General features: G+C 44.3%; 1 long non-coding RNA gene across 1 annotated transcript in view; it reads left to right on the forward strand.

Annotated features, from left to right (window-relative positions):
- The first annotated feature begins 20,882 nt into the window (after nt 1–20,882).
- Nucleotides 20,883–24,361, forward strand: part of LOC109321936 — a 33,322-nt gene continuing 29,843 nt past the window's right edge. The window contains exons 1-2 of the long non-coding RNA XR_002104233.1: nt 20,883–20,955; nt 21,624–21,685. This is a non-coding gene — a long non-coding RNA (uncharacterized LOC109321936). The remainder of the gene's footprint in view (nt 20,956–21,623; nt 21,686–24,361) is intronic.

Below are 24,361 nucleotides of genomic sequence, written 5' to 3' on the forward strand. Positions count from 1 at the left end.
GCCTTTAATGCAAAGCAATAAACTCCAGAGCAGTTTCAGCTGGTATTATCAGTACTTACCTTCTTTTCTAAAGTACTTTGAGATCAAACAAGAAACACTGCAGAATAGCCAAGCACTTTTATTACTATTCCCACAAGAACTACTTGCACAAGTTAGGGTTTGCTAGGCATTGTAATAAGTCTAAAGAAAGAGCAGAAACAAAAGTTGATTCATTCTTTGAATGATTAAACCTTGTCAGCAAGATTAACACAGCCTTGCTCATCCTGAGCAACATTTCATTCCAAGGAATGGTGTCATCTTGTTTAGAGGCTTCATCTGTGAAGGAAAATGCCAGTTAACTTGAGTAAGGATGTGAGGATAAATCACCACAACTGCTTATATAGTCATCACCTTGTGCAACTTGAAGAAACACCTGCTCCCTTGGTGACGTCGCCAGTCAATAACATGCATGGCATGTCTGCCCATCTTTCTAGTGCAAAGGCCCTAATCCTGCAAATGTTTATGCATCCCACACCTTTACTCTTAAGAGCAGCTTCTGCACTATGGAAGTACTTACGTGCTAACATTTGCAGCATTAAGATTTAAACTTCAGATAAGACCCCAAGCAAAAATTTTACTACTAGCCTCACATGCAACATGAGATAATCTAGTTACTACTACAAGATTTTGTTTAACTCAGCTTGATCCAGCATAAAATCAGATCCTCACACGATGCAGCATATTACCATTTTTGGCTGTAATATTAAGCACATTCTTTTGTTTGAATTTCAAAACGATGATGTGTGACACAAGGAGAGACATTAGCTGATTCAGGGGAATCTAATCAACAAGCACAGAGAAAACTCTTTCCAAGGAGGTCCATTTCTTCTGAAGAACTTTTAGTGCCAATGTTTTTCATGTCACAAAATCTGTTTTGAATTCCCTGAACCTTAATATTGTCTTAATATTTGTGGTAAGTGTGCCAAGCTTTAGCCAGTGGACTTGCATTATTCCATTAAGGTCAATAAGAGTTATAATAAGCTCAACTAGAAAGAGATCCTGTGTGGCTGTGAACTAGAATATGGACTTTGGATCCAGAGGAATTAATTCTGCTTTCCAAACACATACCCTCTTCACTTGGCTTCTGGATAGGGCATGAGAGCAGCTCCAATAGGGCCTAATCCAAAGTCCATTAAAGACTCACATTTACGTCCATTGGTTTTAGATCAGGTCACGGAGTTAGTTATTTATAGGGGCCTCCAAGATGCGAGGTTCAAATCTTTAAGTGGATATAATTGCAAGCATTCCCAGCATTCAGCCGTGCTCTGACTTGGTAGCAATGCACTTCAAGGTATTGTAGACAGAGGTCATGGAGTTATATCAGGCCCAAATATGCACCTGCAATTCCCAAAATAGACGGAAAAAGATAATGGATTGATTGTTTTAGTTCAAGCCCATCACTACTGCCAATAAGAAACAACAAGCATCGTTCTGCCATTCCCCATGAACCTTTCTGTCCCCATCTTAAGCATAAGATACTATTTTTTTTTTAAATATCAGCAAAATAGACAAGTGTGAAGGCTGCATCAATGCTGACTACATTTTCAGAGGAATTATTCTTTGTAGGGCTACAGAGGGATCTTCTAATCTGTTTATATTGGGATTAATATTAGAAGTGAGTTAGTTTTTCCAAGGCTTGGTAGAGCATGAGAAAAAAACCCTTATTTTCAGGAATGTTTACAAATGGGTTCTGGTCGTGACTTGTGTTTTGAAACTTGGGAGGCCAGCTATTGAGCCTCACTGTTAGTGTTTAACTTTAGGATTAGGAATTATTGAGTTAGGTTCATTAAAATAGTTGGGCTTTGTCCTTAGAAAATTTAAGAAAACATGGTGTAAGCCTTAGAAGCAAGGGTCCGTTGTGATTAACAACAGGCTCATTCAGCTTTAAGCATATGGTAGTCTTTGTTTTAAAACCTCTGTGAAAATAAGGATAAGTCTGCTGGAGTCCTACAGACTCTTCAGCTATATTCTCAGGAACTTATTCTGCTCTCAGTCTCCCTAATGTGAGAAATCCACTGAAGCCACCATAGATTTCAACTAGTGTAAATGAGATCAGGGTCAGATCTTCCATTAGTATGCTTTGCTGTCTCCAGATTGAGGGGAACTGTCATTACAGAAAGAAAAACCTCGGCAAGCGGAACAGAATGCTTCTCTGAGACCTCTGAGGTAGGACATTAATGGCAATTTTGGGCCATGCACACAAAAGACTTGAGGGCAGGGTATTTTAGAATATCAGAGTTTGTATATCCTCTAAATAAGATCCTCTAAACCAGAAGAGGGTGTTTTGTCTAATGCCAGCTCTGTTGTTCTCCCCTAGCACAGACTTAGACAGAAGCTGACTTCCTCAGCCTGACAAAGGGTTTTTAAATCCAAAAGCTTGCAATATTTTTTTCCCAACTACTTAAGCTGGTCTAATAAAAGATATCGGATTCACCCAAAGAACCTTGTCTGCCTCATTCAGAAAAGAGCGTTCCTATAGGTGCCACCTGTGACCAGTAGTATCCCCATAAGTTTTATGTTAGACACGTGCCAGGATCCCTATACTCCCCACCTGAGCAAGATAACCTCTGTCCTCAGCCACAGTAGGGAAACTGAATTAAATGTGGCTTCATTAGTATAACAAAGTGCAGAAATAGCTCCCAACATGCACAGTTGCATTCATTAGCGCCCAGAAATGTTGTGTGGAGTTGAAATTGCATTTTAGGTTCGTAACAAGTTTTAGAAATGTAGGTCAGAAGCAGAAACTTGCTCCCATATGTTTCATGTGATTGTAAGGGTTTCTGTACTCTTTTTTGTCCCCTCTTCAGATGAGCATGCTGACGAGAATTGGCTGGTAGATGACAATTCTGATTCACGGCAACTTTTGAAGTTTTGAAATTTGTTTCCCATCTATGCTGGAATGGAAACAAAACCTTTTGAACACTTTGATGAAATAAGATTACACAGATAGGTCCAGTTTGGGGTCAAAATGGTGACTTTTTAAATCTATCGCTTTCTCCCCCTTTCTTCTTTCACTTTATCACAATCCACCATTAGTTACATTCATTTTCTCTCTGATAACTTAATCCAGTGGTTCATTTCTGCAAAATGTTCTGCTTTTAATGCAACAACATATTTTGATGAAAATGCATTTTGGCAAAAATGTTCCCACCAGTTTTGATGCTGACACATCAAAAGACAAATCTTCTGGAATATCAGATGAATAAATGGATAGCGATCTGTATTCACTCCCCCTAGAAAATGTGTACAAAGCTCCTGGTACCTACCACATGGCAAAGTAGGAGTAAAAAATTCTGGGAATCATGCAGCAAGGCCAACCACAATAGTGAACCCGGCTATGCTGACCATCACTCCTTCCTACTAGAAGCCTCGTGCTCTTTGCATAGCCTAATAGCACCTCTGCATCTGCCGTTCTTTCCATCCTGAATAGGCGTGTGGCTTCTCCCATTAAATAAAAAGAACTAGCTGAAAACAGGCATGAGTGCAGAAAGTGGCTTGTAGTGCACCTATAGCTAAATCCCATTTCATCGTTCCACACTGAAATGGCACATGTGTAGCCACATCACATCAGTGTTTAACACTAACACACAGTTTCCATTCTGCTTGCACACTTCTGCGGGCTTGCCTCCTGAGCGTATGAGAAAGCCGCAGAATGGCCACATCAACTCTAGGGCAGAAAAGAGTCGCTTAGGCAGAAGAGGGGACCCTCTTGCTACCAGGGGGAAGTGTCTCTCTCTGCGTTTCTCTTTCGCCTGCTGTCCTTCTTGTGGTACCCCATATCTCCCCTTCCAAGCTGCACAGCATCCCAACTCCACGAGAAGGGCTGGAGGGTAGTCTGAGTGATGACTAGCATCTGGGCTGGTGATTACAGTAATTTGCTAGCAAGTAGGAGTTCCAGGTTTAAACACCTTCCTAGTGATGGGGGGCTGGATCTCCAGCTCCCTGGACAAGTGCCTCAACCATGAGGCGGGTGTATGCAAAGATCTGGGTGCTCCTGCTCTGTCATAAATGGAAATTGAATCTAAGCTAGGGATAGGTGCCAAAAAGTGCACCTATATAACTACGTAAGTGCCACCTTGGCACATAAAGGTGAACTAGGACTTGTCCCCTAATTGCTGTTTGATGCAACTCCTCATATATCTAATAGTAGTGCATGCAGTGGTGAGAGCCACCCTCTCCCTGCCCCTGCATCCCCCCAGACCAGTCCCACGCCCCACCTCAGCTGGGCAGCACCTGCTGGCGTCCCTTTGCTTTGGCACCTGGGGCTGTCACCCCGCTCGCCCCCCCTTGCTACGGGACTGAGGCAAGCTACTAGCAGGCTGCCCAGCACATAAGGCAGTGCTCAATATCCTTAGGACACTCCCTATCGCTTCATCAACTGTTCAAGCCTATGCATACCAATCTGTGTCATCCAAAGCTGTTCAGGTGCTTCCAAATATATGACCCTGTATAAAAATGGCTAGGATATTCATCACTACCAACAAAGAGGCATCTGTATTATCATGTGTGGGGAGCTACGTCGTCATCTAGGGTAGGAGAAGAGTCCCACAGTCAACCCATAGAGCATCCATAGTCATTCAGGCTGCACACCATCTAAAACCAGTCAGGTGGCCTGTGGTGGGAGGTCAGCAATGCTCATTGTCCTGCTGCATCTCTGAGTGGAAGTTAAGCCTTCAGTATACAAGAAAGTCACACCAATTTAACGTGCATCCTGTTTTGTAAAGTGGAAATCATTTAAACCATAAAAACGCTCGTTCCAGCTGCAGACCAGTTTAGCCAAGTGAAACCTCAAGAAGCTTGGTTAAAAAAGCCCATGGGTACCGTAGTATAATTTCTCACCTATTAAACCAGTGCTCTTATGGTGTAGACAAAAACTGAATTTCAGTCTGACAGAAGCCTGAATCGCCACACATTCAAATTCAGGTAGAAAGACTATTGCACAGAAAAGACTTGTGCTCAGCAGATCCAGCGGCTGGGAGGATTTTGCTGGATACCTATTACAATCCGGGGACAGCTTTGAAATATGAGGAGCTGCATGAATGCAGTTGTTGCTCTGGAAGCAACAGTTTGTTTTGATGGGAGTACAGAGCAACAACTTCAGAAACACGGGGCCAGTACAGTTTGTTCCAACCCTGGATATTTTCTCATGAGGAAAATCTCTGTTGTGATGGTCTCCAGATAGCAAAGATTCCTAAGGACACTACAACCTTGAAGTTTTCTGTTAAGAACAAAGCAGCAGGCCACGACTGTTGTCCAGGAGTCCTTCCAGACACACCTATTACTTTTGCAGAGAGCTGCAGCATCTTTATTTAGGTGCCACTCGTCTTATTTTTGTGCACTCCTTCCAGTGTATTGTATTGCATAATAAATCCAATGTTTCTAAGAAGCCAAAAGAAACTGCTGATTGGGCATAGAGCCAAATCTCCTCACTTTCCCTTTCTCCTTTTCATTTCTCTTTCTTTGCTTCCTTTGTTGCTCAAGATAGGTAAGCTCAAGGGCAGATGATAACACAGTAATAACAATCCCAACACTGCCTGAATAAATGGACTGAACTCCTTATTTGGGCTCTGTCCTTGGCAAAAATACATCATCTCCCAATCAGATCCTGGTTCTGGCAGACCTGTGTTGCAGCAGTACATCTGATTCCTAAGACTAAAGGAAGCAAATGTAATATTTTGGATTTGTTGATTGAAACAACCCCCCCTTATCTTTTTTTCATCTGTAGGATCCTCTGCACAATTAGGATTCCAGCCTTGCGTGCATATTTTGGCGAAAACCTCTAAGTCAGAAATGGCCGTGTCACACGCCATTAGGGGTTCTGGATGCAATCCCGTCCGAGTCAACACTTCTCTGGCGGGCTCTGCCCGAGTGCACGTGCATGTGGAAATCCAACAGAAGAGCTTGAATTGGCACGGTGACATTTCTCTCTGCACAGGACCACCACCAGATTAGCACTGAAACTCTCAAGGGCTCCTCAGCCCATTTTAATTGAAGATGGATGAAATGATCTGGACAAGATTAAAATTGCCTCTGCACTTTGTCACAGATTTAAAAAGCATTCCTGTTTTTGTCACATTTGCCTGCTAAACCGATGCCCTTTTTCAGTTTTTTTCACAGGAGTAAATGTGTGATTGCATGGGAGTCTCACCACAAGATGCTACAAAAACACAAGGAAGCCATTTGCAGTAAAGATGACCAATTCACACAAGGACCCAGCAAACTTGCACAGTCTTCAATGTTTATATTCACTTATTGTGCTCTGCTGTACGCAAATACTTAAATAACTAACCATAGCCATTTCAAACAGCCCTTCAACCCACACTGGGATTGCATATAAACAGTGGTGCTTTATACAGTCATTTCAAGGGCAACACATTTCTGTAATCATTTCTCCAGGTGATTAATGCTGCTATTAAAACTCACAAAACCTTTGATTTCACTGCAGATGTTTTGTTTGACATTAGTTAAGTTTTCTCCTTGCCTCTTATCCATATCTTGTGACCTGGGGAGGGTTTTCCTATGTCCTTCTGCAACCAGGCAATGAGCTACAGACAACAGACACAATTACCAAACAAATCACAGATACCTCTGGAGCCAAGAACCCTGTTTCCAGACTCTAAAGACTGAGGCCTTGACCATACCTGTTAAACAAGGCTCCACCTTGCTTATAAATAGTCCCATATAATCTGAAAAAGAGTGACGGAAAAACCATGCACAAGGGCTTCATCAAAAGTTTGAGTGAAGACAGAAGGTAACTAGCTATCTCACTGGGGAAACCTTTAAGCATCCAGAGCAAACACAACGTAGTTTAAGCATACAGAGCTAGAGCTTCATAATTAGGGACCTACCGACATCACAATTTTTCAGATTTCACGGAAATCATGAAATCTGGCATTGCCCACAAATGCACAGGAAAAAAAAGAGACCTTGCCATGGGACTGTGACCTGGCTGCACAGCCCATCGGTGGGAAGGGAGGAGCCACAGGATGGACAGCCCTCACAGCCAATCAGTGGCGAGGAGCAATGTCATTGGGGCCCCTCGGCCCATCAGAGGGATGGGATGGTCCCACTGCAGTCAGCCCATGAATGCGGTGGCTGGCCCTGCAGTCTTGCTGTGAAATCGTTCAGCGGCCTCCTTGATTTACGTCGACCTCTATTCATACTAGATGGGCATCGTAGATGGGCTAGGCAGGGGTGTTACCACATAGCCCATGGTCTGGGTCCACCACAAAGAGCCATATTATCTGGCTCGCAGACTTCCTCGAGGGTCCAAGAATTCAGGGGTGCGGGGATCAGGGAAAGGGCCTGCTCCTAAAATTCAGGGTCTGGAGCCCCACTGGGGACACACATTGGGAGTGGAGGCAAGCAACAGCTGCGTTAACCCTGATGCCTTTTGCCTCCCCCCTTCCCCCCAAAACCACTTGTTCTACCACTGCTCAGCCCACTGCTGGGTCTAGATCTGACCCATCAAGAGCATTGTCATCCAAATCCAGCCCCCAGGGGGCCGTGTGAATCTGACGTTCCCAGGCTAGGACAAATAAGACTATCCCACCACATGGAAGGGATTGGGATACATAACTGGGGATTAGGGGGGTGCAATAGGACCAACCTCCCTCGGCACTGACTTGGCGGGGGCGAGGTGTACTTACAGCAGATGGCTTACTATCTCTGAAGACTTATTTCTGGATCTTATGTCTTTTGCGTAAAGTGATATTCATATATCTTCAGGCATATAGATAAGTAGGTGCCAGTGTTTTAAAAGCTGAGGAGGGTGTTCTACCCCACACAAACTAATTGAGGCTGACAGAAATGACCACTGCATTTCGCTAAGTTTTCCTAAAATATCCACAAATGACTGGTTTCTGCCTTTTTTTCATTTTTTTAACAGAGGAGAGAATGTCAAAAACCTCTCAAGTGGATCAAAGAAACCTACTTTTTAGGAGATGTCTCTTTCTCAGCAACACGTTCCCTTATTTTATGCACACACACACACAAAAGTATACATTCTCTGCTGTATTAAAGGACATTCTGGTAACAATCAGAGGCAGCTCATAAATGTCATATTTTGAAAAGTGTAATGCACGACCCCCTCTTTAGATCAGTTTTTATGATGAACAGTATCCCAATGTTTGTGTATCATTTCTAGGACTATAAAATAACTTTTTATAGTTCTCGGCATAATATTTGAAAGGTACAGTCCACTTTCATATGCAATTCTGCGGCAGTAATTAAAGCATAGTATTTCTTGCACCTCCCCCCCCCTTTTCTGTGCAAAATCACAGAATAAAAAGCTAAGTGCTTTTAAGAAGCATACCTTTGGCTCAGAGCCAAGAAGAGTTTTTCTGGTAGGTTTTTTTTGGGTTCTGCCAGTCGGGGCTGACAAATATCTATAGCAAACAGTTAACATATATAAACATGTCAGATATAAAACAAATATACTTTGAAGGGAAACAGATAACTGGAAAGGTTTGTACTACAAGACAATGCTGTTGCAATTAGAAGGAACAGAGTGTGAGGTCCTAAGGGCCAGCTTAGCAGATCAGCCCAGAGTAGAAGGACTTTTCTCTTCCAGCAGTGTCTGTTCAAAATGGATGGCAGGGAAAAAAAGACAGGCCCCCTGTCATAGCTGGCATCTGGTGCGGATGAGATGAATGTCTAAGCAGAGAAATCTGGAAGTGTCTGTGCTACTTGAGTAGATTGCGTGATCAGATAAATTGGATTGACTCTAAAATTCAAGCACTTCTAAGGCCCGAGCTTGCAATGCCCCAGTGAAATTCTGGGGACCCTCACAAGGCTTTGCTATGCTAACATTTTCATTGCGTTTTAACAGGTGGCAACTACTGTAATTGTAAATGAAGTAGCCTACAGTAACTAGGTTTAATGAATATGATCCATCGGCCCTGGGTGCGGCCTAAGGGATTCAGTCCCAGTTCTTTGCTCTGTGATTGCTGACAAATCATCCCAACTCTTTTGGCCTTACTTTCCTCTTCTACCTCTAGTCTGTTGAACTGTGGACTCTTCAGGGCAGGGACAATCCTTAACACTGTAATTGTGCTGGGGTCAGTTAGTATTACCATAATCCCTTTTAGCACAAACAGGATACTCATGCTTGCTCCTAGTCATGTTTAACATAAGAGAAGGACTAAGGGCCTACTTCTTGCCTACCCTAGAAATTATAGTCTTAAGGCACAATTGATAATCCAAATGCAGATACATACGTCTACAGACTTTGGCTGGAGGTGAAGACACTCAGCACCTGTTCATTTTTAAAAGCTCCTTCTAGGATTGATCTTAAAATAACAGAACACTGGATATCCTCAGCAAACGGTGTGGGGAATTATATGCCCAGTACATGGCAGGGTCACAGACCAAGCCTTTGTTCTTTTAGAGCAGGAGAAGAGAAGGATTAACAGTAATGACAGGGTAAAGGCAAACAATCTGCAGGTTTGGTTCAATCCAGATAAGCCTAAAATAGATTTTAAATAGGATTTAAGTAGCACATCGATTTAGTGAAATTCCACCCATGCAGTGGACTCACAAAAGACATGTGCAATAAGTAAGTCCCACTTGATATGGAGCCAAAAAGGGCTGTCAAAATGTTTTCTTCATTGTTGTTGAACAACAGGGCTTCACTAAATAATGAAATATTTTGTGGGGGGAGAAGATCAACCACATTTTCAATTCTCCTGAATTTATGTAAAAATTCCACACAAAAAAATTTGCCTCCAAAAAATGAACTTTCTGGTCATTTCTTTCTCTTTTTCCTCTTTCTCTCTGCTTATCCTCATCCTTCCTCTTTTTCTTTCAAATTTCCACGTTCTCAGGTTTTTACGCCTTCATCTCCTTTTGTTATTTGCTAAGAAAAAAAAAGGAAATACAAAAACAAATATATGTTTATTTTAAAAATCAGAGCAAGTAGGAAGCAAATCATTTCCTGATTTGTTTACATTGTTCCCCAGTGAAGAAAGTGAGGAAAATAAAAATGATAAGATTATAAAAAGTGAGAAGGAAATCCTTTCTCTGTTCAGGTTTTTTTTTTTTTAAATTCCTTCCACCTAAAGAGTATGAAAAGTAAGAACATGAGAAAACGTATTAATTTATTTCATTTTTCTTCCCTATCTTTGCTCTTTGCCTCTATTTTCCCGGGGGAGGAAACAAAGAGAAAATAAAAGAGAATTTGGGAGCAGTAGTACATCTTTTCTCACTTTATAATTTTCTCCCTCTCAACTGAACACAGACACAAAACAGAAGAGAAGGATAGGAAGTGGATGAAAATCCTTTTTTGTTTTCTCCCTTTTTTTCTGCCTTTCCTGCCATCATTTTTTACAAAAAAGAGGATAAAGGAAGCTTTTTATCCTCTTACCTTCCTTCCCTCTCACCTAGGCATTTATATCCCATATCCCTGTAGTACCAAAATTATTCTCAACACTCCTGTGAGATAGGGAAGTATTTTTATCCCTGTTTTACCTGCCTAGCTGCTGCCTAAGCTTGGAGGGGTCTAAACTGTACAACAGGGTGGGCAAAATATGGCCTGTGGGCCAGATCCAGCCCATCAAGGGATTTTACCCAGCCCTGCCCAGCCCAGATGGGGGTTCAGCCCATGCCATAGCACATGTGGCTGGTCCCGCCAGTAGAGCTGGGGCAATGCGGCAGCTGAACTCTGGTTCCCAGCAGCCCTGGCAGGGGCTCCTTCCAGCTGTCACCACTAGTGTCTCTGCTGTGGCCGGACCCAGCCCTGCTGCCTGGGTGACCCCAGTCCATCCACCGCGCACCCACCGCTGGGTACCAGATGGAGCAGGTGGGTAGGGTCATTATGGAGATGAGCTGGGACCCCTGTGGGCAGGATGCCCTCGGTTGGGAGAATGGGATGGGGCTGTAGGCAGGTCCAGAAGCAGGATGGGCAGGCAATGCCCGGGCTGGCGTTCGCACCCTGTCCAGGATGGTAGGGCAGTGACAGTGCAGGGCCAGGGCCCAGGACAGGTGCACACAGGGAGTGGATCATGGCTCTGCCCCATGCCCCAGCGCCAGCCCCATGCTGTCACCGACCTGAGCTCCTGGCCCTGGTCCTTGCCCACCTGTCCTGCTCCCAGACACTGCTCCCAACCCACCTTCAGCCCCATCCCACCCACCCAGCCAAGCATGCCCTGCTCACAGGCATCCCGCCCGGCTGGTCTCCACAGAGACCCTGCCCACAAAAATTGCCCATTCCTGGTCTACAGGCACCTTAGTTTTTGACTTCAGTTTCCCAGTTGCCTAGAAGTTGCCTATGCTCATGTCCAGAACTGCCCAGTCTCAGCAGCTCAATGCCAAACTCCCACCTAAGCCCAATTAAGATCCAGAAACCAGGCTTTCCTCTGCCTAAGTCCCGCGAAGGGCTCAGCCTGGAGTGCATACTTACTTACAACACTGAGCTCTGCACCAAATGCAGCAGCAGGCACCAGCAAGTGGTGGTAGTGGTGAAGCCAGCACCCTATTTTTATAGAACAGCCTAAGTGTTAGACGCGGGATGACCCAGAGTCAATTCTCTCCTCAGCCTAACAGGATTCAAGCATTGCTTCTATATTTTACCAGGGCCCAGGGCACCATTCACCCAGCTGAGTGCACTGCCCTCTGTACTGTCATTCCCTCTCTCTGGCTCAACCCATCTTGCAATCTTTTCTGTACAATGGCAGACTTTTCAACAGGGGGGCTGAAGGGGGGCATCCCCCAGCATACAGACACTACCAAAGTCTGTAGCCTGCTGCTAAGGCACTCTCTTGGGAAGCTGCATCTGGTGCAATTTGGCATAGGTCCACTGGTTTTCAGGGAGGTTGCACCAATCTATACCAAGTGAAGACTGCCTCCTTGCTTTAAACTGTTAACTTAACAGAACCAGTCCCAAGGCAGGATTTTCAAAAGCTCCTGTTCAGTAAAAATTCATAAGGTTGCAACTAGAATTCATATTAACATCTTTATCCCAGTCAATGGCATAATACATACAAGTTTATTCAGAGACGTTCATTCATGAGACTATCACCCCAAATAAAAACGTCACGCATAAATTTCTATCAGCTTGGACACAAGAGCCCACACTGGCACCATTTATTGCTAGGGAACTGCCTAAATTGGTCTTTTTGGCAAGGTACTTCGAGCTCCAAGGCAAACATCTGTGCAATTTTTATTAGAATGAATTAGGCCAACAGAAAACGAGGCATCTGAAATCTGTAGGTGTCTATTGGGCCCAGTGACAAGAGATCCCAGAATATCCTGTAAGGGAAAGAAATCTGAACGTTGTGGGTCAGATTCTCAGCTGGGTACAAATGGCATAGTCCCATTGATAGAAGCAGAACTAGACTGATTTACAATAATGGGGAGACCTGGCTTCTGGCTTGTTCAGTATGTTATTGGTTTAAATGGGCTGGGAGTCACATTCTGTCTCCAGAATATGAGGCATTTGCACCACTTAGAAGAGACACATTTTTTTAAATATTTCATAATGTTCTTGGTATGAAAACCTCCTCATGTATTGCTCCAATATTCTCCAGATCTCAACACTTCATGCTGATGCCATTCTTCCAATTGTCTGAGACAAAATCCCAGTGGTTTCACAGCAGTTTGCAAGCTTACAGCTAGTGCCCCAGCTGAATTTCAAAATGGCCCAAGCTTACCTCCACGCCTCTGGAAAGGCAACCCAGAGATGCCAAATTGTTCTGTGCTTTGGTGGTGTTCTCCATGGTCAGAAAATTTGAGCAAGTTTATATCAAGTTATAGAGATACACTGGTCTTCCATCCTGGTCCTGGAGCCTGATGGAAAATGGGGGTGGGCAGAGATTTGGTAATTTGCTCTCATTAACTCTGGAACTGAGAAAGAAAACCAATTAAAATGTTTAGGGGGGGAAATGGTAACTGGATTTCAGATCTCATCTTCTGGCCCTAATGCGATGAGCAGTGGAGAAACTGGCCTCTTCTGGAGTCCGGCAGAGCTCAATGGAGTTGCTGAAAAATGAGGCACTAGATCTAATTTACTTCATTTATTCTTGTACAGCTCCAAAGGCCTCTGGATGTACATCAGGAACCTGAGAGCAGACTCCTGCCCTGATTCCAGTGACAGGGTCCTTCCAGGCTCACATCAGACCAATAGCCTTTATTCTCTTGACTGCAGTAAGTTCCCATTTACACCGGGACCACTGGGATCTGTATCCAGCCCTGATCTCCAGTGTCAGGAGTCCTGTGTCTGACTTCAGCTCTGGGAGGAAAGTGGTGTCTTGGGGACAGAACATGGGGTCTGGGAAACAGGACTTCTACTTTGTAGCCCCCGTTTGTGAGAAAGTGGAGTCTAATTAACAGCACTGTAGTCTTTGTATCTGGAGATTAATCACAGCAAAGAAACACAAGCTCATCAAACTTTCCCACAGGCTCTGGGCTTGACACAGTGACCCTCCATGCAGTCGAAGACTCATTCTTCAGACAGGGGGTCACTCTTTTTGCCTGCCTCTGCTGCTCAGGAGGCGAGAGGCAATCAGTCAGGATCCTGGTATTCTTTTCATGGCTGTTTTCTGGTGGTTTATACCTTGGCATCCATCGCAGAACCTTCTTGCTTTGCTTTTGTGCTCTGAGAAGAGCTGCAGGACAATATAGGGAGGCTCATGTAATGTGAAGGCCAGGGGACTCCAGTTCATCTGGGCTAAAGCCTTCAACAGCTGGGAGACAGGAAATGAGCTTGTGTGTTCAGCTGGGTTTGTCCTCTTTCACATGGAACTGACATCAACAGCTGCTGGTGCTGCAGGTCATTTCCTGTCTCTAATGTTAAATCTGGAACTTAAGTGGATTTCCCAGAGTGAATGAGAGTCAGGTCCCCATCACCAATTCATCAGCAGTTTCAGCCCTTATGATATGCTTACGACCATCCCGTAATTGTCAAGTGGAGCGCTTTCCATGTTACGCAAAACTGCTAGGGAAGTTATTTCATGGCATCCAGCTGCAGGTTGGAAACCCCAGTGCTAATTGTGTGGAACATTTGCCAGGTGCTGGGTGACAAATATCAGCAACAAAAAGATGTCACGTACACAGATCAGAAGTTACTAATATGACTCGCAGATATACTGCTTGAGCTCATTTTCCCCTCACTCTCCTGCAAGTAATATTTGGGAATTTAGGCTAGGGACAGACATTACACATAAACCAGTTTAAGTGATCAAAAACTGGTTTAAACCTGTAACAGAACAGATGTTCAGTGCACATCAACCAGTTTGAAAATGGCTGAAACCGGTTTGAGATAAACCTAGTTGAATGTAGTATCAGTCTTAACTGATTTGGCTCAAACTGGTTTATGCAATGTCTACCCCAGACCCCTTGCTGGTTTAAGTTTAATCAGAGTCCCCCAGCATCCCAGCATGCTCTCTGGGCTGGGCTGGGCAGGGCTGTCTGCTCCACAGCAGGGCTGGTCCCTCCCCTCCACGCTCTGGCCAGAGCTCCGGCAGAGACTTGCACAGCAGGGTCTGCTGGCTTCCCTGTGCCCCACTCCCACGGCCTCCTCACCACTCACTGATTAAAGAGAAATCCCTTCCCTCCTCCCTGCCACAGTACAGACCATAGCCAGCACATGGTATGCTAGCTAATGCTGTGTAAGGCTCAGGCAGAGACTGCAGACACAGCAGGGTCTGCCTGGCTTCCCCCGGCACCTCTCCCCATGCTCAAGCAGAAAATGTCCCCCACCCTCCCATCTCCCACAGGATGGACCCCAGCCCATGCACTCTAGGCATGTGGTGTGTAAGCTAATGCTGAGAGGTGTCTCTGTGTGTGTCTCTCTCCAATTTCACTGGGGCAGGCAGGCAGAACAGTGACTGCTTAGGGCTATTTGGAGTTAATCAGCTGGTAAACTGTTTAAGAAGTTTAAAGTAATGAAGAGGGGCCATTGTTTTGCTAATTGGGCGATAAAGACTGTTATCACTATCAGCCTCAGCTGGCTTGCTCACCTGTCAGTTTGCTGCAGACAGTATGACAAAGCAGGGAGGGAGATTGAAAAGCTCTGTATCATCAACAGGTGCATGTACTGCACACCCCCCTTGCCTCAGAGTGCTAGCCCGGGGCTGGGGGCTGGCACTGCTCCCGCCCCTTGATCAGCCAGGGAGGAGAAGCCTGGGACCAGGCAAGCAGACCACCCTAATGACAGAGTCCTGCTGGGGCCTGGCCATGCCCCCCCGGGCTCAGCTCCCTGCAGAAGGGAAGGGAGGGCTGCTCTAGCGTCCCCTTCCCCCACCCCTGGCTTCTACCTTGAGCCACTGCAGCCATGTGCCTGCATTTTCTCAGTCCAGAGAGAATGTCTGTCCAGTTTCAAACCAGTTCAGCCTAGTCAAGTTAGACTAGCCTGCAAAGTTTGAATCAATTCAGGCTCAGGCTTTTTGAATGTCTGTCCCTAGCCTTAATGACACATATTGGCATTATAGACACGATTTTCAAACATCTGTTTTTGCCTTACTGGCTTAACTGCCCTTGGCTTTCTCTTCCAGAACTGCCAGCTCCAGCACCTGTGTTCATGAATATGAAGAGCCTAGTCGAATGCCCATTTCTGTCAGTGGAGTCTTACTGTTAACTTCAATGGGCACTGACTCAAGGGCACTGGCTGAATACCTGCTTCTGTCAATGAGAGTAACATAACGGGAAGTGACAGATGAAGGCTTCAGTGGGAACGTAGCTGTTGCTTTTGAGCAGGTACTTATAAACAAGCCAAGTACCAGCTACACTTGGACTATAATTAACACAACAAATTAAACCAAATGACATGGTTAAAATGACCAGCATGTCTGTCTCTCAAATTCCCATGATTTACAACTGTCCAGACCAGCTTGGACAGCACTATCATATTTAAATAGTACCTGCTGTCCTAGAATTGCAAAATGCCTAATACATACTAGTTAAGTCACCATCTTTGTGAGATGGCTACATAGGGTGTGAATGCTTCAGGTGCCATACTATACCACAATTGCCCTTAATTTTTGCTCTATAGTAAGGGGAGAACAAATAAGATCTCCCCCAGGCAAGCTGCCTGTGGTAGGCACTATAGCAGTCCTTGGCTAGTAGGTAGCAGGATCCGGTTTGCTCTGAGCAAACAGCTTCCCCATGATAGATTGACTAGGAGAGCAAAAACATGGACAGTAAACTGGTTTCATTTACACTAGTTGATATTTACTCCCCACTTACTGAAGGGTCACTTTATTTGGGAGTGTGGTGGGTTACACCAGTGCTAGGCTATAGAAAGTGTGGCCATTTCACCCTGACCTTGGAGTAAAGTCAAATTACTTTGGAGTAAGCAGTATGGCTGCACCCATATTATAATGAAAGGTTACTGCAGAGGTAGATTACATACTGTATGGAACAGATGCAAAATGTTTAATGCTGTATCATAGACCCTATACTGCCTACGATATGGTATGGGGCTCTGATATTGGAATGGGCAGATCAGAGCTTTGTTCCTACCATTACTGAAAAGTCTTTTTTCCAACCATTCACTTCCCATCATATATTTTCTACTTCCCAGTCATTCTTCCTTCCCCGTCATCTTAGCCTCTCATGCCTTCGGTATCCTTCTACTGTTCTTGCTTCGAGCCTTTTACCTTTTTTCCATTGTGCCTTGTAAACCTTCCTGTCATGTAGGTAAGGAATCCCTGTGCCAGTGCGAACATGGTTTCAAGTGGGGGCTATGTGTTATCCAGGAGTGCTTAATAATCCTGACAGAGGCCTGGACCCCTCTGTGCTAGACATTGTACAAACATAGAAGGTGAGAGTTTCCTGCCCCGCAGTCTAAACAGACAAGACAAACAACGGGATATTACGTAGGAGCAGAGTGACAGGAGTGATGGTTTGAAAACATCATGTTAGTTCCATGATTTCGTTTAAATTTATGGTTGGTTCCTGTACCCAATGACACTGAAGTCTAGGTAGGTTTCCTGCATTGGGATAAATATTACCTTCAGTGCAAAAAGGCAGCCATTTTGTCTTATCACTTCCCTTCTGGAGATATATTTGATTCAGCCAAGAAAGGAAAACTTATCTAATGATTAATGCAATACCATGGGCTTTGGGAGACTTGGGTTTCAATCCCTTGTCTATGCTTCTTATGTGAGCTCAGGCCAGTGACTCCGGGCATGTCTACACAAGAAGATAACTGAGCAGCTGACTAATTAGCTGTTCCATAAACACCCATGTCTACATGTGCACTCCTATTAGGCTGGAGTAAATTAATGTACTTCACAACAAGATAGTACTTGTAAATACAATACTATCCTGCTCCAGGGAGGGCAGCCTGCCAGCCCGGGGCTGCTACAATCTGGCTCAGTGTGCTGCGGAGGGGCTGGCTGGGGCAGGCAGCCCCACACTGAAGCACCCATGTGCTCCAGCCATCCAAGGCAGCATCTACACATGCACTGTTGCAGATTTTTTTTACTCTGCACCTTCTGCCAGCCAGGGCTGATCCAATCTAGTTCAGTGTGCTGCACTACTGGGTGCATGTGCAGACATGTGCCCAGGAGCAATAAACTGATGCAATAAGCTCTGGAGTTTGTACATGCATGCTAATCACATGTGTAGACACACATATAAAATAAGTAGCACTTCCCTACCTCATTGGGCATAATGAGGGTAAGCACATTAAAGACTGTGAGGTGCTTACATATGATGGTAATAGGACCCTAAGGTAGATCCAAAGATAGTTTCTAAACATGTATTGTTACTACTATCACCCCTAGAGTGTGCACGGTACAAAAGGAACCGAAAGACTTAGTCTGAAACTGATTGTCTCAGACTGGTTTCCCATCTTGCCTTCACCCACTGCTTGGTGCATTGGAATTACACTATTTGCCAGTTTAGACTGTCAGCTTCGTGGGCAGCAGTCATGTTTGGTACCATATAAAGCACAGTCAGAGCTTGATAAAAAATGAATAATAGTTTGCAGATGGTTACAATGAAAAATAAAATGGGGAAACATGGACATTAAGTGGTTTACGCAACATCAGTGACAAAAATTGAAATACAGAACCCAGGAGTCCTGCCCCAGTAATCGCACCCTGCCTGAATTACTAGAGCGAGCCGCCCTTTCATATATCTCTGCCATGTGCACGTCAAGACTCTGGATGCAAGCAGCATGATTTTCTCATTATTCCAATTTTGGAAACATGGAAAATTTGCAAGGGAAAAGCACTAGAAAAATCAATGCTGACAGCACACACCAAGAGGGAGCAGGGAGGAGGGCAAGGCTGCAAGGGAGATGTAGCAGTCTCCTTATGCCTCCAGATCCTCTGCAATCAATAATTTCACTGATGGCAATGTTTCCCATTGTTGATAGTATGCTTGATCATATGCAGAGCTCCTCTGCTGCCTTACACAGCCTAGAAATCACGTCTGACCTCTGCAGATGTTTCTTTTTGAAGATAAAAGGTTATGGCTAAGTGTTTTTTCTCCTGTTCAAGTACAAACGTGGGTGTGCGGATGTAAATCAGGAGGTAGAAAGCCCAAACCAATTCTTGGTAGCAGATGTCAGAAGTGATAACTAGACTGTGGCATGTGGACTTGGACAACTGTCTTCCAGGTAAGAGAAAATTAATTTTAGGGCTGGCTTTTCTCTCTGCAAAGATGCAGCTTCAGGGTATGAACAAACATGCATTTTAAGCACCTTGAATCTTGGAGCACTTCAGATTTGAAGCACTTGAGAGCTGTGCAGACATACACCTCTTCTCCCTCTTCTCCCTGTCTCCGTACACATCCCAGAGCACTTCAAAATGGCTGCACATGGGTTTTATGAAAGTGAAAGGAATGAGGGTAGAGTTGTACTGGACCTTCAAACCTGGGGGATCCCCATTATCAGATCACTATGTCCTGTTTCCAAAATGGAAGGTAGGAGTTCCCCCCTAGCAGAATATACCAGACCTCCAGATTTCTCTCACAGGCCCTGGCTGTGAAGGCGTACAGAAAAATCAGGTGTTGGCATGGGGTAGGGAGCAGAGCATCTGTACACTCCCCCCCCACCCATGGCCTCCTACACTGCTTTGTATTTAAAATGGTCTGTGTTATTTAGGAACAGGTCTATACTGCTTCCATGGTGTTCTTAAGAGCAGCATCCAGAAGCACAAAGCCTCCACCAAACTTGGAAATGAAGTGGTGAAGCCCCCATAGGTGCGCCCTCAAGCTCTCAGTCTTCAGCCCTAGCCCCGGGTGCCCTCAGGGAGGTATCACTATCTCCGTTCCAGATCTGGCACGCATGGAGCAGAAACAGGAGGGCTGGACAAGTTTGTCAGCAGATGGCAACAGTATGAACATACCCTGATATCCTTTTACATGCATGCTGCATCCTCTTAACATGCAATGAAAACATTTATACTTCCTTGGCAAGAAAGATTATGCCTGTACTTCCTTTGAAGTGACAGGGAATTTTGCTGCTGACTTCAGTAGGATCCAGTGGGCATTTGAATTTAAGAAATCCCACAGAGCCTTTATGGAGAAGACCAGTCAGTACTGAGCCATAAACTCGGGGAAGTTCTGCTATGGAAGTGTCTCCACTTTAGCTTTATTACTTCCTGGAAGGCATGCGCTCTGGAAATGCCTGTCAGAGCAGGTTATACACAACGTGCAATGACTGCCGCCATTTCCTTCAAAACCATGATGGCTGGTGGTGACCTTCCCTTTTAATCACTAGCTCACTGTTTAATCACTAGCTCACCTAGATTAATGTAGCAAACCTGGGTTCAGTTCCCTCCCCTGTCTGTGGGGATTCTCCTTATCCCTCCCAACTCCCAGGGAAGCATCCTAACCACCAGCCTATAGGCGATTCAGAGGTGAGGCATTTCCAGACTTGCCTACTGAAGTTGTTCCACTGTAAATAGAAGAATGATAGGGCACATTTATACAGCACATGGCAGCACCAGGCAGAGAGACTCCAGCTAGCTCTGTGTTGGCCAGGTCCAGAACAGGAAGCAGTATAGGTTCATGATGGCAGCACAGCTTCTGGCCCAACTAGCTGTGCTCGTTAGCCTAGGTCCATGCTACTTGAAACAATGCTTGCCATTCTGGTGTCCCACCGCCAGCACCTTCAGGCTTGGCTTGAGTATCTCTTTATGGAGAAGAGTGCCGTATGCCGCTTACGTGGTGCTGCCTTCCACCATGTAAGCGGCATACGGCACTCAGCTTAGGGCATGGCTGTGTTGAGCCTGTCATATGCCACGACTCAGCAGGGCAAAAAAGGGACTCTTGGGGCTGGTGACTGGGTCACTCGCTTGGAAGTGAGGATGCTAGATTCCCATCCTTATGCCCATGACTGATTAACCTAATATTCTTAAGCAGTCTTTGAAGTAGGGACCCAGTTCTTCCTCCTCTCAGGTGAGTAACCTACTTACTAGGCTACAGAGTTGTGTTTGCTTGTTTTGTCTATTTTTTTGATCCCGGCTATCTTTAAAGTCTTTTTATGACAAGGCAAAACAGGTGCAACATAAAGTAGCAACCCTGCCCACCAGCATAGCACATAGTAACCTATGGCCTGGTGGATCACGCTGTCCTCGGCATTTCCTACTGGCCAGCTTTGGGGGCTGTCTGCTCAGCATGGGAGGGTTTTTTTCTGAGGCACCTCACTTTCCCCTTGCACTATGTAAGGAGCCTCAGAGCCTAATTTAAGCCTGTAGCATCCACGATGGTGGTCAGTTGCTAAAAGGCATCTCAGTGCTAAGCAATGCATCGCCCAAGCTCCTTTGTGGATCTGGACTTCAGTATTGTCACTCTTCCTTTAAGTAACAAGGGCCTGTTCAGTGTAATCAATGGAAGTTGTGCCATTGAGTTCAATAGGAGCTGGCCCACGCTGCCTCAATGAGCTGTCAATCAAGTCACTTCCTCTGGGCTGCAAAGGAGCTCCTTGCAGTCAGCAGAGTAGCTGTGTGCACTGTCCTGGGACAGCAGGTATCCAAGCTTTTTGCTGCCTTATAAATATACAATGTTGCCTATCCCAAACATGGAGTTTTGTGTGGCAGTCCCCCAAGGTCATAAGACTGACGTAAAAATAATGACATTAAGTAAAAAAAAAAAAAAAAGGCTATACTTCTTGTGCTCTCGGTTTCCTGCTTTCTGAATGCCCTTTGGAGGCATTCAGGTCATTTTCAAGCTTTTCTCTGCAATCAGGAAGGCTAGAAAGGTTTCCCCTCTCCCCACTCCTCTCTCCCCTTAATGAAAATTGAGGTTCTCACATCAGCACTTGACTCCAGGAATTTGGGAACTGAGAAGCAGACAGAGTGCCATGAGGCTTGTGATAAATTACAAGACGTGGCAATGCTAAGTAAGGGTAACTGAACTCTTGCTTGGATAGCAATAGGCTAAGACACAGCTTTGCTGGCTGATGTGCACAGGTGTAAAGGATTTGGCATTTGGGTTCACTGCAGATCCAATCCAATTAATTCAGTCCACTTCTTCCACCTCCAGGTGCCTAAGGCAGAGGTCAGACTTTCCAGTCAGTCCCATCTTGGGCCAGTTCCTTTAATTTACTCAGGCTGTTCACCTGAAAAGTTGCTGCTTTTCTCTATAATATTCTGCAGAAGGTACCTCCATGCTGACCTCCTCTCCTTTTGCCTTAGAGCTGTTGACACATGGCTTGTTTGGAAAGCCTGTTTGCTGGCATCCTCAGAACGTGGCCTAGGTAAGTCCACCTTCTTGCCTGTCATATTTGCTTGACCTGACTGTGGGCAATTGTGTCCGCTCCAAAATTTCAACCTTTTTTATTCTGGCCATTTCAGCCAAGTCCCTAAATACCGAGATGGTGTTTTGTAGACTATTATACAGAGTCCTTGGCAAAAGCGAGAGGGATGTTTTAATTTTCTTGTACTTCCTGTTCTGGTTGAGTTAGAAATGCTGCTATGCATATAGCCAATACTAATAAGTGGGCCAATTCATGGGTAGCATGGCTTCTCCTGCAGTCAGAGTTGGCAAATATTGGAGTTGCCTTTCTTATAGCCAGCCCCATATCACCCTGTCCTGTAGAATAAGCCAATGGGCTTGCTCCTGCACCTCTGAGCATCCCAGAAGACCAGTAGGAAGCTGCTGCCTTCCATGCAAAAGCCCTTTACTTCTACAACCACCATGCCACGGTGGCATTTAGATATTGTCTCTTCATATGACCTTTTAATTACCTGTGAATGCAACCTCTGCCTCCCCTCCCTATGTCTTTTAACATAGCTTTGCATTCCTTTGTTCATTCTTGCTTTAAAGGTAAAATGTGGGTTGTAGTAGATTGTGAAATAAGTATGGGATACTGAATTATTATGACTCAATGGTCTAAGTTTAGCTTTGTGCTTCAGAAACTGGAATACAGCTCCTAAAGTACCCATGATTCTGTGGTGGCTTGGGCAAGCCACTTAATCTATGCTTTGCTTCATTTTCCTATTGGTAAAAATGGGGAAAGTATTTAATTTTCTCTGAAGGGTTGAGAAAGTAAATTGTTACTGATTGTGAGATCATTAGAAAATGGTGACAGAGGGCATTTAAATAGCAATATCATGCTGTTTATTATGATATTATCATTCACTAACTCTTCTCACACATCTAATTTCATACTCTGTTGATATGTACAATTATACTTATCTCTTGCCTGAGAGTCTATGGAAACAAATCACCTTTTAAATAGAAAACAGTCTGTTTTGTAATAATGTATTGTCTCTCAGTTACTTCAGAGACCCAAATATGTTTCCCATTATATTAGCCAGGTGCAGTCTATAAATGGGGCGTTTATGGGGGAATCACATATATTTCAATAAAGGTTTAGTAGCTTTATGTCAGAGAGAGGTAGTCCTGAAACCAAAACCATATACTTCACCTTCATAGAAATTGTTTTTTGTCTGATGGAAAGTAAAACTCATGAATTGGAACAAAACATATTGGACACTGCACAAATTTCAGAGAGAAACCTAAAGAAATATTGGTCACCTATATAAGTTGAAGAAAAGCTGGAAACACAAGTAGAATGACGCAAACAGGCATTTGCTTTTCTGAATGCTTTGTAGTCTGCATGTAACTAGAGGTGATCCTTTGCTTTTCTCTATTGAAGAGCTACACGGAAATGCAAATTGAGATTGTCCTTATAAGTGGTTAGTTAAAAGTAAACAACTAGAAATGGTACTAGAAAAGTATTTATTTTTGATGCAGACAAATCTTGTGTAGAAGTTCGTCATAGTTGAATCTGTAGTTATCTGCATATCCCTGCATTATGGTATGAGATGACTATAAAAGCATCACTGGAAAACCTCAGCTTCTAATGGCTTGAGTCTATTAATCTAATGTCTGCGTGTATACAATTCAAACCATTTTACAAATATTTATCATTAAGAGAGGTTGCCAGAACCTATCTGGATACAGTATCTGTAAAGAGTCTCAACACAGAACATTGAGTTTAATACAAATGGCTTTAAGTATGTCTGGACATACTGTTTTGTAAGCAATAAGAATCATCCTGCAACCTTATCCCCGATGGAAAGGGACTCTTTGCTTGGGGACCTCTAAAGAACAGTTTTAAACTTTTGTGCCTCCTACGAAGCCAGTGTACAGAAATGGCCCAAGACAGGCTACTCCTGGGTTACAGGATACGATGCTTTCCAACCTCCCACCCTTGTGCAAACATTAACTGATGAATCTATTCTATTCAAATTCTTCCTCACCTTAGTATATGCTCTTCAGGACAGCATTAAGAAGGGTGGCTAGCATCTATTGCATATAGGATTTGTTCTCCTGCCCTTTCCCCTGAGGAAGAAGCATGTGAAATAGTGTCTTGCTTTACTAGGATTCAAAGAGAGATTAAACTTCATACAATGGGAGAGAACTGACAATGAAATTAGATAGCGTCCTGAATCTATTAAAAAATATTTGTTTCCCTTCTAAAGAATGAGCATAAGCCAACCAGAAGCACCTATAAAGGAACTTCCTCTGTAGACAGGTTATTCCATAATTATGTACTGTGGAATTTTTTGCACTTGCTTCTAATAAAGTCTCTGCTACCCCATGTGCAACAACATTGAGTAACATGCTACAGATGACATCTTCCAGTCAATATAAAGGAATCTACCTGGCAAAATGTCTGCCTTGAGAACACTGGAAGGCCTCCTGTGCAAAATTGCCCATAACCTCTGGGTTGGTGACCACTGCTCTAGGGCACCTGGTACTGACTGCGCTTAGTCATACAATACTGGACTAAATAGACCACTGTTCTGGTCCAGTGTGGCTGTTCCTTTGTTCCATTAACATATCAGCTTAGTTACTTCCACCTGCTGAAATCTGTAAGCATATAGTTGACACTGAAATATTATCTCAATGTGCTTGGAATACC

This window comes from Crocodylus porosus, unplaced genomic scaffold, assembly GCF_001723895.1.
Source record: "Crocodylus porosus isolate Cpor-Errol unplaced genomic scaffold, CroPor_comp1, whole genome shotgun sequence".
Lineage (NCBI taxonomy): Eukaryota > Metazoa > Chordata > Crocodylia > Crocodylidae > Crocodylus > Crocodylus porosus.